The 16,294-nt window shown below is 35.6% G+C and overlaps 2 long non-coding RNA genes across 2 annotated transcripts; one reads left to right on the forward strand and one right to left on the reverse strand.

The window, feature by feature from the left end:
• Positions 1-373: 373 nt before the first annotated feature.
• LOC110688963 lies at positions 374-3,701 on the reverse strand. The gene is made up of 3 exons (XR_002504743.1): positions 3,407-3,701; positions 2,988-3,144; positions 374-1,269 (listed from the first exon to the last, which is right to left on the reverse strand). It is a non-coding gene; the product is annotated as an uncharacterized LOC110688963 (long non-coding RNA).
• Positions 3,702-6,120: 2,419 nt separating this feature from the next.
• LOC110688964 lies at positions 6,121-9,784 on the forward strand. Its single transcript, XR_002504744.1, has 6 exons — positions 6,121-6,242; positions 6,356-6,571; positions 6,647-8,253; positions 8,564-8,677; positions 8,760-9,204; positions 9,510-9,784. It is a non-coding gene; the product is annotated as an uncharacterized LOC110688964 (long non-coding RNA).
• The last annotated feature ends 6,510 nt before the right edge of the window (positions 9,785-16,294 follow it).

Below are 16,294 nucleotides of genomic sequence, written 5' to 3' on the forward strand. Positions count from 1 at the left end.
ACTCAAATAAAATTCAAATTATTTCATTTTCAAAATATCGCACCTTGTAATTATTGTTAATAATTTTCGAAAAAAAAACCTTAGCGTAAAATAGCCTGCAAAACATTTTTTTTTTTCAATTTGTAATTATTAATTCTGGGTCTTTTTGTTTGCATTTTTCAAGATTAGTTTATAATACAATTTGTATAACATATACATAAAATAAATTATTCTCAAATGAACTTCTGAAAATTGCACTAAGCTGGTAAAAGGTACAACACGTTTCCCTAAAAGATTATACATGAGCCAAATGGCTAATAACACTTCCTATTATAAAATTTTGCAGCAATACTTCGTATAGATGCATGTCTTAAAATACTAAGTAAAAAGGATCTTAAAATCAAAAATAGTTTTTGTGTACCACGAGCTTTCTCCAAAGAACAATTGCTACCAAGAAAGCTGAATAAAAGGTCCATGTTTCATTTTTGACAAGATATACAGGCACCAAAAAAAAAACCAAGTCAACAAACCGACTAAAAAAAACTAGAAAGGTACGACACTAGCATGGCACTAAGGGGGAACCAGTTTGGAATAGCCATCCTTCGATCTCCTCCTTTTGGGAACCTTAGCTAGTTCTAAAGGAACATCTAACGCTAAATTAAAATCATTTGATAGAGCTACACCAATGTTTGCAAGCAAGTTCGCTATGCGATTGCCTTCAGGATAGCCTTGAAGCACCTGGACTTCCCAATCTTGCTTTTGTATCAAATCATTACAGAAATCAATTAAGTAGGCACATTCACTCACATTATCTTGCTTGTTTAATTTGATAGCACTTGAATATAAGCCTTATTATCTAACTACGCCACAAGTGTGTCAATACTGAGATCCCTGGCTAAGATCAGACCCTTCTTAAGCGCCAGAATTTCAGCTCGAAAAGCTGAGCAACACCCAAAGTTGGCTGAACACCTCAAAATTAACTTCTCTCATCTCTGATAATATCCCCTCCCCCAGCTAGCTCAAGAGAGCCATTTGCTGCTCCATCTGTGTTAAGTGTGCACCATCCTACTGGTTAATGGGAATGGGATTGGCTATGACTGCAATGCCTTCTACAGAAGCTCGGTCTGTCCTTTGCTAAAACCGGTAGCAGTTGCAGCAGATGGAACGCGCCCAACATACTCAATGTCGTCAGCACTTCCTCTGTCGAAAGATGTGGACATAGATGAGGTGAAATATAGCTGTAAGCGCCCATGTTCATTGGCTCTTCCTGACACCAGACTACCTCAACATCTGCAGCAAATAGTCCAAGTCAAAATTCCTTTTTTTTTTTAAATATGTAATGGAAATTCTTGTTTATTTATATACTGGAATTTCCAAGTCTAAATTCTGATGCAACCAAAATTCTTGTTACATGATGCTAGAAATCCGATTATTAAGGAAAGTCTTGGTGTGTTTAGGAAACAACAATTATGTATATATCTTGTTTCTTAGTCTTGTATTATTAGGATTCTAGTGCTTTACTTAGTCACCAAGGCTTTGTGCTTAGATATAATGTAGCACATTTCCACAAGTTAAACTAAGTTGATTATATGCAACTTGAAGTAAAATGTGGAACGCTTAAATAACTGAAACTACACATCTCCAATGCCATCCACAGCACCAGCAAATCCCTCATTTAAGTAAACTAGCTATAACAAATGTAACCAGACCAATTTAAAAACTTGTATATCGATTCAACTCTCAATGGACAAGGTCATGTGGGAAAAGGCAAAGCTGCTCCACTCCACAGACCGCAACATTACTGCTATTTTGTTTTTTCCTGTGTTCATCAAGCTGAAAATGATCATACATGTTTTTAAAATGACAACTACTAACGTCCCTGTACCCTATGCCTGATGCATTAAACTATTAAAGGGTGGCTATTTCCCCTGTTTGCATCCTATGCAAGCTTGGCTAACCAAATAATTTTTAATAAGGATGAACTCCTCACCACAGGGCTGATTTCATATCATGACTCGCTTTTCTCAAGAAACTAAGGCCTGCATTTATAAGAACCGATTCTGCACGTGGGTATTTTTTTTTCTTGGATCTATGATAAGAGTGCTTCTTAGATTTAAGACACTACAACAAATTGACTCTTGTGCCACGAATTATGCCACGGAAATTACTTGAAAATAGAGTGATGATAGATAACTAGAGCAATTACTTGAAAATAGACCAAGAGCAACACAGGACAATAAAATTAAAAGAAGGGAGTATATGCATATATATAAACATCAATCCCAGCAATACCCTTGAACACTTGAAGCAAAGTAATACCCTTGCATATATATCTTTTATTATTTGCAACCAGAACTACTAATAATAGTTCAGAATATATGTCAGACCATTTTTTCTAATTTCATATGTTTAAAGTCATAGCTATTAAATTGAATATAGAAATAGTACTCTAATTGGTGATGGTTGAAAGTTTTTAGGTGTACATTGCCATTATTCTAGACACTAATTATGTGTGATAAATCACTAGATTACATGAATATTATCTCTCCTCACCAACTGTAACACCAACCCAAAACTTCCATTATCCCGTGATCCGCCATTGATAAACCTTTCTTACCTTTCATCTACTCCAACATCTAAAGATAAATTATTTGTAATTTAAAAAATAATCAATTTTCTCAATTGTGTGTTAACAGCCTGATTAAGGTCGAATAGATAGAAACAAAATTCAGGTGCAACTGTTCAATTTTATTCCCCATTTTCTTAGGTCCTAAAACTTGATAAAACAATACTCCATAATTATAATGATGATGTACTATGTATTTGTTAATTGCTTATATTGTACGGAGTAAATAAATAGACTTTACAGATACTTCAAAATTTTCCATGTTTTGGAATTGGATTTAAATTATGAGTATCCAAACGTAACATAAATCAATTGCAAATTTATACTCTCAAATCAATTGAATGAATTATTATGATAAAATGAATAAACAAAGGAGTGTTACCAAACAATGCTTTTACAAAGATGATGAATGGATGGCGCAGATATGAGATCTCGTCTAGCTTCATGAGAACGGACTACTTTGAACTCGAAATCGCTGATACCATTCGACCGCAATATGCCAGAAAGACGCTATGCGGTGGCGTCAGTGGCGGCGTCATCTGAAAAGAAGAAAAGGAAGAGAGTTGGAGCTCAAATTTTGTTATTATTTCGAGGATTCATCTTCGAATTCATTCTAATTCCTCCATCTCTTGATCTATGGGAAATGGTGATAGATTAAAAATAAATCACAATCTATGGAAACCCTAAATTGATATCAATTATGTTAAAAATAAATTAAACCGATAGAATCCCCAAATTGATTTGAAGAAACCTAATTTCAGAGAAATATTAAATTTTAGATCTTGGAGAGAAAGAAATGACCTATAATTTGAGATTTCCTACTTCAGTAGAGAAGAGAGTAGATGATTGAGAAGAGAATGGAACATGAAGAGAAGAACTGAAGAACACAGGAGGGAGTAGGCTTTCCTTCTTTTTTTTTTTTTTTTTTTTTTTTTTAATAAATTACATGTATTTGGAGGAAGTTTTTCCGCCAAAGACTTCTTTTAGAGGGGAGAATTTCCCTAAAATTTTAACTACGTTGTATGGTTAATTGCTTATGGAGGTAATTTTCCCTCCTAAATTTCACTTGTATATTTTGTAGAATTGCAATATTGATAAAAAAAAAATTATTGGTTAAATACTTTATTTATAAAATTGTACTTTAGTATACAACTTTCTTGCTACTTTTTACTTTATTTTTTTGAGTGTAAAACAATTACATAACAATTGAGTAGTAGATATATACTTGTCAAAAAAAAAAAAAAAAAAAAAGAAAGTAGTAGATATATGAGCATAGTTGCAAATTTGCATTACACATATGATGGAAAGTTTTATTTAAGTAATAAAAATTTATTACATTATTAGTTTAGTTGTGTGGTCTTGTAAAATATAAATGATGTAATTTAATAGTATTGAAAAACTGCATATGAAGTGAGCTAGCTAGACCAAAGACTAAACTATTACTTCCTCCGTTTTCTTTTAGATGCAACACACCCTATAGCGCGGTAATTAAGAAATGTGGGGTTTACATGATATAATAAACTTTAAAATAGGATGAGTGATTGTTAGGAGTGTAATTTAGTGGGTCATGTGCTTTAAATAAGGGATATAGTATAATTTTTCCCTAAAGTAACTTTCCTTTTATAGTGTGTTTTAAGTATTGTGACATTTCCTTCTTAGGGAAGTGTTGCAAGTAAAAGAAAACGGAGGAAGTACATAATATGACTAGGTTTACTCTAAATGTATCAAGTTTTATTTCGAGATAGTTCATTTCGAATTGAAAACCCTTACAAGTATATGAGTATGGCTAGATAAAAATATTTGGAATCAAGTTGTTAAAACGTGTTTTAACAACCAGCTAATATTACTCAGCTCTAATAATGTTGTTAGTCAACTTTTATTAGATTATTAAGATAGTATTTGGAGTATTAACTAGTAAGTTACTCTGTGACTATTTTTTTATTTGGCCTTAGTTAAATAGGTAAAATGATAAATTGATGTAATAACCTCATTAAATATTCAAATCTTAGTTGTAAGAAAAAATAATAATGTTTATCATTACTTGACTTTATAGCAATGATTTATGTTACATTGTTTTCAACACTAATGTTTAATTGCTTGAATACACGGAAGTTCACAAGCAGTTTAGTTATTGACCCGATCCAAACTCGTCCCGAATACCCAATTTGCCAAATCTAGTTATTACATGATGATGTGGTAATTTTGTTATTCACCTAAATCATTTTTAGTTTTTGACCCATTAATCAATAATAATTATATATACTACGTATATAGGAAACAATATAATAGTGTGTGTACTTGTTAGAAATCAACATTATTAATCTTTTATTAATAATCAATTGTTATAATTGAAATTACTTACTCTACTTTTCTTACAAACGACTGGGGTTTTATAGACTTGTTCTCTTTAACTTATTTCAGATAATTATTACTTATTCCTTAATAAATCCAGATCAGAACTTTTAATTTATAATCACTTACTTATAGCTAAATATCGTTAATTTTGTATTTTGTTTTGATAATTATTAAATCAAATCAGACTAGACCAAATCGATGCAACAATGGTCCACATAAAACAAGGGACGAAATTTACACCGACTTGATAGTGAATGGAATCGTGCAAGGTTATGTTCGTTGGATCTATCATGGAGAATTCAAACCCCCACAAAAGAAAAGTAGAAATTATTTGGGAGATAGTGCTCATGATGATATATATAGAATGATCCATGACAAGTTTAGTCCCGGAGTTTCTAATAATGATGACATAGATGACATGTTAGATGCTGAGCAACAACCTAAGGAGTTTGATCAACCTAGATATAAAAAGGATACAAAAGAGGCAAAAATGTTTGAAAATTTGATGAGAGATGCTTAACAAACTTTATACCCCGGGTGTAATGAATTTTCTATATTGTCATTCATTTTGAAGTTATTCCAAATCAAATGTATGGATGACATGACTAATAAAGCTTTTACTAGTATACTTCATATGTTCAAAAATGCTTTGCTTAAAGGTGATGATTTGCCATCAAATTATTATGAAGCACGTAAGATGATTACTAATCTTGGTTTCGATTATGAAAAAATAGAAGCATGTGAAAATGATTGTATGCTATTTTGGAAAGAGAATGCTAACCTTGAAAAGTGTTCCATATGCGATACTAAGCGTGATAAAGCTTCTCCTAAAGTGTTACACTATTTCCCACTAACTTCGAGGTTGCAAAGGCTATTCATGTCGTCCAAAACAGCAAATGAGATGAGGTGGCACTCTGATAAACGAGAAGATGACGGAGTACTTAGACACCCAGCAGATAGTGAAGCTTGGAAGCATTTAGATAAAGAATATCCTACTTTTTCTGCAGAGACTCGTAATGTTAGGTTGGGTTTAGCAAGTGATGGATTCAATCCATTTGGCGGGCTTAGAAGTGACTATAGTATATGGCCAGTAGTGGTTGTTGTGTACAATCTCCCTCCATGGATGTGTATGAAACAACCTTACACAACCTTACAAGTGACTTCATTATTTTCTTTCTTCTTGGGTCAACAAGTTCGAAATAAAGCTATATGTTCGGTACAAGTTAAATGTTGGGACGATTATAAATCTGAAACATTAGACCATTTGTGGGCTTGCATCACGGTAATATGTTATCATAATAAACATGTTTATGGAGTTTTTCTTTCTCTTATTAACAATGAAACATTGTCAACTTGATGTATGAGCAATAATTAATTTATCTTTGTCTTTTGCAGGAGAAGTGGTCATTTGATGACCCTGAAAATAGGCGGGAGTGTGTTATGAAACATGCACAACGTTTATTCAGAGGTGCTAGGAGCAAATTGAAATCAAAGTACTTTAATGATAAAAACTTGAAAACAAAAGAAGAACGTCTCAAAAATAAGCCTAGTCATCTGACTAAAGTGGAATGGAAGTTCTTGGTTGACTATTGGAGTGAAGAGGCGGTTATGGTAAAATACACATATAGTATATCTTTATTCTTATATAATTAACGTATATTATTGATTAAATCCTTTTTATTGTAGGAGAAGAGCAAAAAAGCAAGTGAAAGTAGGGCACAACAGAAGATGCCTCACTATAATGGCACTAAAAGCTTCGGTTGCACTAGACAAGAAATTGTATGTAATAACTACTCTTTATAATTTTAACTTTTGATTCTTGCCTTATGTAGGACTACAATAATCTATGATGTCACATCAAGCCTTAATCAGTACCTTTACTACATTCCATCATTTTCCAAAAAGCTCAAAAGGCTACACTAAATAAACTAATGAGACAAGCCCTGCCTGTACACTAGCCCCCTCCCTTCCTGCATACCAGCCCCTCCCCCTCCCTGCCTGCACACCTGCCCCGACCCTCTCCTGCCAGATGCCACCTGCCTGCACATACCTGCATCCCCTCCCTACTTACACACCAGCTGAATTCTTTTTTTTTTTTTAAGCGGAAGCAGTGTTTGGGGCAGGATTGCTTGTTGTGAGAACCGGATTTGTTAGTGATATGACTCAGAGGGAGTCATCCCACATTACAGAACCCCCAAATGATGGAGTAGTGTAGAGTTGCTCCCTTGCATCTAGCCCCCTAAGTCTTAGAGGTGCTACAGTGGTTCTAAGACTTAAAGGAGACTGATGATTCACGACTGAAAAATCTGCTGAGATTTTGATTTTTCTACTGAAAAATCTGAACTGCTTTGATAATAATCTTACTTTCTTGCTACAGCATCGGAATATTCCGCTCGCTGAAAATATTCTGACTTTTGCTGAAAATTTCGATTTCCCTGCTGAAGTTTTTAATTTTTCTACTGAAAAAATCTGGTTGACTTGCTGAAAAATCAGATTCTTCTTGCTGAGGAACTTTATTTCCTTGCAAAAATTTCATTTCTTCTTCTGAGAAGCCTACAACCTCGCTGAAATTCTCATTTTTCTGCTGGAAATGCTGACTCCTGCTGAAATTTTGCAAGGATATAGCTTTTTCTTCTTGAAAATCTTGTTGTTTTTTGAAACATTTGATTATCCTGCTTGCTAAAAAGTTCTGATTTTCGCTGGAAACTTCGATTTTCTTGCTTAAACTCTGACTGACTTGGTGAAAAATCTGGTTTCTCTTGCTGAGAAATATTACTGCTTTGCCAAAATCTTGAATTATCTTCTGAGAAGCTTTCTTCCTTGCTGAAATTCATATTTTCCATCGAAAAAACTGAAACTACTGCTTAGATTTTGTGAGAATATTGATTTTTCTTCTGAAAAATCTTACTGTCTTGCTGAAAATTCTGATTTCTTTTGCTGACAAACCTTGCTAATTTGCAAGAGTCATCAATGTTATAATAACCTGAGCTAGCTGCTGCAGTTCTTAGCTGATTTGAAATCTTATCAAACTGAAGAATTTGACTTTGAATTTATTGTCCTTTACCCACTTATTGAATTGTGGGAGTTCTTCTGCTCTTACATCCTCTACACAAGCTATAAAATTTTGCATCAAACTCGGCGGCAGCTCACTGCTGCGAAGCTAGACTTTATGCTCCGCAATATTATGCTGACTGGTAGGAAAACGCTTTGATCAGACTAATTTTGTCGATCAGAGTACAGTAGGAGCCTTTACTTCCTTTGTACGTATGATCATGACATCCTAGAGGGGTCAGGTATCACTTTGACGTTATACCTAAACAATCATACTTTTTCTTCAATAGTAAAATCAAGGAGCAGTAGCTTGTAGGCTTCAGGGTCTGTAGGCCTTATTATCCAACAAAACTTGCACACCAGCTGAATTTTTTTTTTTATTAGCTGAATTCTTGACACATGGAAATTTAAATTCTGTTGGACATAACTAAATGTCATTAGCTTCTAAACCACTAAAAATTTTACGAAGTAATTCTCGTACTTATTCAAAATATGCAAACGTACAATAATTGGGAGTGTAATTTGATTCTAAAAACTCTGTAATGTTTGTAGAAGAAGAAGAATGGCGGGAAGTGTTCTCGAGTTGATGTATTGGTTGCAACTCGTACAAGAAAATCTGAGAAGGTTGTGAATGCAATCAATTTGGCAAATAACACTCATGCAGTAGTAAGTTTATAAGTTTTATGTTTGTTATTTTCTATTTAACATTTACCATCTTATCTTCTAACTTAATAGTGTTTATTCATAGGATGAGATAAACAAATTAAAGGAAAAAAGAGAGCAAGGTCTTAATGAGAAAACAAATGAGCAAATTATTCAGGATGTGCTTGGCAAAGATACACATGGGTATTTGAAAGCTCATGGACCTGGTAGAAGTATAACACAACATTTTAAAGTAAAGCCCTCTCGAATTGATCTTACTCAAGAGGTGAATGAAGTTATAAAGAAAGCAGATCAAGCAATTGAAGATGCAAGAAAAGAAGCTGAAACTGCTAGAACAGAAGCAGAACAGGCTAAAATAGAAGCTGAACAAGCCAAAAAAGAGGCGGAAGCTGTTAAGAATGACGTGGACAGAAAAATTGCTGATAATAATGCAGTTTGGGAGAAGAAGTTTAGTCAACTTCTGGATTTTCTTGGAGCAGGAAGTTCATCAGATTCTGATGATTTAGGAAGTCAAGGTTCAAAGGAATGAAGTAAGTAATGCTATCTTCACCTGTTATACATTATTCATTGGTACATGATTCATCTTAGATATAAGTTTATGAACTTAAAGTGGTTAAACATTATTCACCTGATATACATTATTCACCTGTTATAGCAGCAGTAGTTAGACATTAAAGAATTTTGCCATGTGCGAGTTGTTATAATTTATGAGCTTAAAGTTAATTGTTCTATATTTTGTGTCAATTTGACTTTTTCATTTTGAAAACATATCCTTTTTTTGGTGCTCTTTTTGAAAAAATATTAACTTGATCATTTATCTATTTATTCATTGTAGGTAACAAGGAGCGGAGCACACACATATTGTCACATTGTACATATATAAAGAGTATATTGTTCTTCAGCAAAACGATTTGAGTGTTTTATTTTTTATTTATTTTAGTAAGAGTGAGCTAGTGATGAGACAATGAGACAATTGATTTCTAGTATGTTTGTATGTATGGATATCGAATTCAAGTATGTTTGAATGAATGGGATTCCAAGACATAATATCACCTTTTTAATGTTATATATCGATTTCAAGAATGACAAATATGACATATTTGAGAAAAACTCCATCTTTAATATTCAGTTATGCGTATACCATAAATGCTGCAACAAATTAAAGCTTATGCCCATTGAAATTATTAGCCACGTACTCATTAGTGTAAAATGATATTATTTGTCACGATAGTAATGTGGCAATGGATTTATTTGCCACGGTATTATTTGTGGCAAATAAATAATTAGCTACAGTATATTGCGGCGACAAAGTTTATTAGCCACGGTAATATTTGTGGCAAAGAAGATTACTGGTCACGGTAATGTTTGTGGCAACTAAGTTTATTAGCCACGGTAGAATTTGTGGCAAAGAACTTGTTAGCCACATTAATATTCGTGGCAAGTGAATTTGTTTGCCACGTTACATACCCGTGGCATAAAATTCGAAATTTGCCACGACATCCATTTTCCCGTGGAAAATTCCTAGCCACGGCCTCTTGTGTCACAAGAGTAAATTTAAAAATTCCCGTGGCTACACTACATTGCCACGAGAATTTTAAACTTGTGCCACGATTTTACTCGTGGCACAAAGGTGAATTTGTTGTAGTGATTATTATTATGATTATTATAATGATTGTTATTATTATTATTATGTTGCTTGATATTTATTTTTTATTGCTTGATCACGCCTTTTATGCATGTTTAAAGGAAATTTGCACTTGTAATCATGCTTAATAAGATAATTAATAATCTTGTTTAGGGTTAATTTGATTATAATTCAAGTGATCGCCAATAATAGATTTATTTGTGCATTATATTCAACCAACATAGATAAACAGGTTTAGGATAACCTATTGATTGCATGTTAATTAAAAAGCGCACATGAATACGATCAGAATAAAGTAGAGGCCTATTATTAGGGAAGGTTCAATCTCTTTTAGGTTGGATTTGTACCTTCATCCCCGAACCCTTATTTGGTTCTAGACCTTATGGAGTTGACGATCTCTTGGATCGTTAAGGGGTGTAATCTTCACCCTGTGAACGGTTTACAAGTTCCTACAACTTGTTGGAGACTCTTTTGCTCTATCTTCTTCCCTTTTGGACGCCACCGTACTTTAGTGTATGATCACAATGGGGTTCAAGCTAGGGGTTAACGCTTGAAATTTATTCCCTACACCCATACATAGAACACCTCCAACTCGAGTATGGGTTGTTGAGGCATTTCGTTTCTCTTGGAGATGTTACCAACTCTTTGACATTGGTCACATGTCTTTATAAATCCCCATGAGTCCATAAAGAGATGTGGCCACCATAAACCGCATTGAAGGACCTTAGTGGAGGTCTTAGATACACCCATGTGGCCCCCGCTTAGATCCGAATGGCACATTTTCAAAACATTAGGCACCTCTTCGTTTGGCACACATCGTCTAAGTAAGCCATTGACCCCTCACTTGTATAAGATGGGATCATCCCAAACATAATGCCTTGCCTCTCTCTTGAGCTTCTTTCTTTGATTCTTAGAAAATGAAGGAGGAAACTCCCCACATGCAAGAAAATTCACCAAATCGGCAAACCATGGGAGCTCCTTTTCTTCAATAGCATATAAAAAGTCATCATGAATCCTATCCTCAATTGGAGAACCATCATCATGAATTTTAGAATCATCTAGACGATAAATATGGTCCACCACAACATTCTCCGCTCCTCTTTTATCCCTAATCTCAATGTAAAAGGTTTGAAGCTCAAGAACCCACTGGATCAACCTTGGCTTGGACTGTTTCTTGGAAAAAAGATACTTGAGAGCCGCATGATCCGTGAAGACTATGGTCTTGGAACCCAATAGATAGCAACAGAACTTCTCAAAAGCATGAACTATAGCCAAGAAATCCTTCTCCGTTGTAGTGTAATTCCATTAAGCTCCATTGAGAGTCTTGGATATATTATAGATCACATGAAGCTTCTTGTCCACTCTTTCACCCAAGACACCTCCTATTGCAAAATCACTTGCATCACACATCAACTCAAATGGTAAATCCCATCTTGGAGCTTGAACAATATGAGTAGAGATAAGATCTTTCTTCAACTTATTGAATGCCTCCAAACACTTATCATCAAATAAAAAATCGACATCTTTTTGAAGATGATCATTGAGGAGCTTTTCCATGAGGTAAAAGTCCTTGATAATCTTCTATAGAACCCGACATGGCCCAAAAATGATTGCACACCCTTCATATTAACCGGAGGTGGCAACTTTTCAATAACCTCAATCTTTGCCTTGTCCACCTCTATGCCCTTGTGAGAAATTTTGTGCCCGAGTACTATTCCTTCTTCAACCATGAAATGGAATTTTTCCCAATTCAACACCAAATTCACTTTTTCACACCTTGCCAAACACTTTTCAAGATTTTCAAGGCACGCCTCAAAGGAAACTCCACCTACGGAAAAGTAATCCATAAACACCTCCATCTCCTCCTCCAACATGTCTCCAAAGATACTCATCATACACCGTTGGAAAGTGGCAGGAGCATTGCAAAGGCCGAATGACATTCTCCTATAGACAAAGGTACCATAGGGACAAGTAAAAGTAGTTTTCTCTTGGTCATCGCGATGAATAGGAATTTGGAAAAATCCCGAATAACCATCAAGGAAACAATAGTACTTGTGCCTCGTTAGTCTTTCAAGCATTTGATCAATGAAAGGAAGGGGGAAATGATCTTTCTTTGTGGATGTGTTTAGACGTCTATAGTTTATACACATCCTCCATCCCGTGACCGTCCTCGTTGGAATGAGCTCACCTTTCTCATTCTCAACGACAATCATACCTCCCATCTTTGGGACAACGTGAACGGGAGAAACCCACCTAGAATTAGAAATGGGGAATATGATTCCCGCATCTAAAAGTTTGGTGATCTCCTTCTTCACTACCTCTCCCATTTGGGGATGTAGCTTTCGTTGCCTCTCAATGGATGGTAGAGTACCCTCCTCAAGAGTTATGTGATATGTACACAAAGTGGGGCTTATACCTTTGAGGTCATCAATGGTATATCCTAAAGCACCTTGATGTTTTCTCAAAACATTACATAACTTTCGAGCATGGTGCTCACTCAAAGAAGACCTAACAATCACGGGAAAAGTAGAGTTGGGTCCCAAAAATTCATACCTAAGGTGTGATGGAAGAGGTTTGAGCTCAACCATTGGTACACCTTTATCTTCCTTTGAAGTGGCGGCTTGCAAAGCTTCTTGGCGGCTTGAGATATTCATGCACATATGCTCATCCACTTCCTCAATGCTTCCATTTAGCAAATCCTCATACATTGCCATTTCCTTGATAGGAGAACCTATCTTATCCTTGTTCATCAAGACATTCTCAAGAGGATCATTATAAGTGAGCAAGTGCTCATGCATGGAAGATACAACAAGATCAAGAGAATCAATCAACATGCAATTTTCTAAAGAAGAACATGGATACTTCATGCTTTCATTCAAGTCAAATTCAATGACCTCATCTCCTACCTAGAGTGAAATTTTGCACTCTTAACATCAATCATAGCACCCGAGGTAGCAAGAAAAGGTCTAGCAATAATAATGGGAATGGTAGAATCTTCATCCATTTCAAGAACCACAAAATCTACCGGAATTACAAACTTCCCTACTCACAAAGGAACATCCTCCACCTTCCCCTTAGGAATCTTCATTGACCTATCGGCCAATTGCAAGGTAATTTTGGAAGGAATAAGTTCCCCTAACTCAAGTCTTTGATAAACCTAATATGGCATTAAGCTAACACTAGCTCCTAAGTCACATAAGGCATTATCAATTTGCATCTTGTTAATGGCACAAGGGATAGAGAAGTTTCCGGGATTTTTCAACTTGGGTGGCATCTTGTTCATTATAATTGCACTACAATTCTCGGTCAAGTTGACCGTCTCCACCACATCAAAAGTCCTCCTACCACTCAAAATATCTTTGAGGAATTTTGCATAGTTGGGAATTTGGGTGACAACTTCGGTAAAAGGTAGAGAAAGGTGAAGTTGCTTAAGCATGTCAATAAATCTTCCAAATTGTTCATCCAACTTATGTCTCATGAATTTTTGTAGATATGGAAGCTTGGGTTTCACAATTTCTTTCTCTACTTTCACCTCTCTAGGTGTCTCAATCAACCTCACTCAAAGATGCACCATTTCTCTCATCCTCTACCATGACCTCCTTGGGGACCTCCTTAACTCCACTCTTCCTAGGCAAACTCTCCTCAAGAACCTTACCACTCCTAGATTGTAACAATAACATTCACAAGTCTCTTGGGATCTAAGCCTTGGGAAGGTAAAGAAGAAGGACTAGCATGGTCTTTCAAAGCATTGGCAAGTTGAGAAATTTGGTTTTCAAGCATCTTATTATGAGTCATCATCTCATTAAATTTCTTGTCACTTACGGCCATGTAAGTGTTCAACAACTTTGTTTGATTTTCAATGATTTCCTCCAAATTAGTCCTAGAGGAAGAGGATTGTGAATAGGAATTATCAACTTGATTCTTTGGAGCAAACTCGAGTGGAGGACCTCTTTGAGCATTATTTTGAAAATTGCCTCTCCCTTGATTGTTCCAACTACCCCTATTTTGATTTTGACCATAACCTTGATTATGGTTACCACCACCTTGATTGTGATTTCCATACCTGGCCTTGGTTTTGATTACCATAATTTGGGTTTTATTTTGGGTATTATTACCTTGATTGTTATATAGTTACCTCGAGAACCTTGGTTCCTATAACCACCATCTTGGTTATAGTTGTCAAATTTACCCTGGTTTTGGTAGTTCCTATTCCATTGACCCCTTTGGTTATCAAACCTTTGAACATTATTATTGTTTAACACATAGTTCACATGTTCACTCTCATTATTATCAAAATCATCATTACCATCCGGAAAAGCATGAGGGCAATTAGTAGCATCATGATCATATGAACCACACACATAACAAAACAAACAACCACTAGGCATGTTACTAGAAGAAGGAGGGGCATGAGAGTTGAAGGAGTACCTCTCCCCTTAAATTGGGAGGGAAGAATTGGAGCTTGGGAAGAAGAACTCTCCAATTTTTTCTTGATTGCTATCACTTCCTTCCCCAAGTTTGTCATTTGTGAGGAGAGATTGTTGATTGCATTTAAATGATCAACCGAGTACACCGAAGATCTACTCTTTCTAGTTGATTCTCTCTCACTATCTTGCCAATCTCTATAGTACCTCAAAACATCCTCAATGATGTCTACCACTTCTTCTTCCGTCCTATCCATGATGGGACCTCCGGCTCCTCCATCAAGGCATGACTTTCCTTGGGGACTAGGCCTCCATAGAAAATTTGAATAATTTGATAGGTTGGAATTCCTTGGTGAGGAAACTCCCTTTGATACTCCTTATATCTCTCCTACGCTTCATAGAGGCTCTCACTCGGCTTTTGTTTAAAGCCTTGAATACTAGCTCTTGCCTCCGCCATTTTCTTTTGTGGATAAAAACGGGTTAGAACTTCTTCTGTAACATCGTCCTATGTCGTTAGAGAATTCGGCTTAACCTCCTTGTCTAGCCATTCCAAAGCACGCCCAATGAGAGAAAAAGGAAAGAGCTTGAGGCGGATGAATTCTTAGGAGACTCCGTTCACCTTTATAGTATTGCAATATTTTTCAAACTCCTTGAGATGATTTAGCGGGCTCTCATGCTTGGCTCCACTAAATTGTCACCTCTCTATCAAAGTGATCATAGCCGGCTTAATTACAAAATCAGTTGCCGGTGTTGTAGGTGGAGCAATTCCACTCTCAAATCTATATGCACCGAGAATCTCCAATTCTTTCAATGCCACTCTCGGATTCTCTCCCATTCTTGCTTGTTCTCCTTGTTGCGGTTCTTATTCACTTGAAATGCTAGAGCTCAAAGATCGCCTAGCAACCCTTAGTCTTCTAATAGTCCTCTCAATCTCCGGATCAAATGGCACTAGTGAATGACCACGTGCTTTATGCATACAAATTCAAAAGAAATGATTAGTAGCACGGATACAAGTGTAGCCTTAAAGAGGAAAATCTTTTTGTTTTTTTTAGAATGAAATAGACTCAACAGCTATAACAAAGCACTAATGTCAATCCCCGGCAACGACGCCATTTTGAAAAGAGGAAAAACTAGGTCGTCATCTAATTCTCCCTTGGTCAAACTAAATTTATAAACACTTAACAAACCTTATACAAGTATGCGGTAAGTCAAGGGTTGAACCCAAAGGAATGAGTAGGAACTATGCTATAGTATATTATCAAGCTAAATCGAAGAATATCAATGGTTGAGGTTGGTAACTAGGATATCAAGAATCAAGACAAATCAAAGAATTCGATCAATATGCTAAACACAAGGGATATAGGTTCCACATGCAAGCTCAATGATTATGCTAATTGATAGATCACTCAATTGATTCAAACATTGCAAGGGACAAACAATATTTGCAATCAAAGGAATTCAAAAGTTATCTCCTATAAACCAAGCTAGGTTTCACTATGAATGGCTAACAAGGAGAATCACAATCAAATTTAATCAAATTGGAATATTGCG

The sequence above is a fragment of the Chenopodium quinoa genome, unplaced genomic scaffold (assembly GCF_001683475.1).
Source record: "Chenopodium quinoa cultivar QQ74 unplaced genomic scaffold, ASM168347v1, whole genome shotgun sequence".
Lineage (NCBI taxonomy): Eukaryota > Viridiplantae > Streptophyta > Magnoliopsida > Caryophyllales > Amaranthaceae > Chenopodium > Chenopodium quinoa.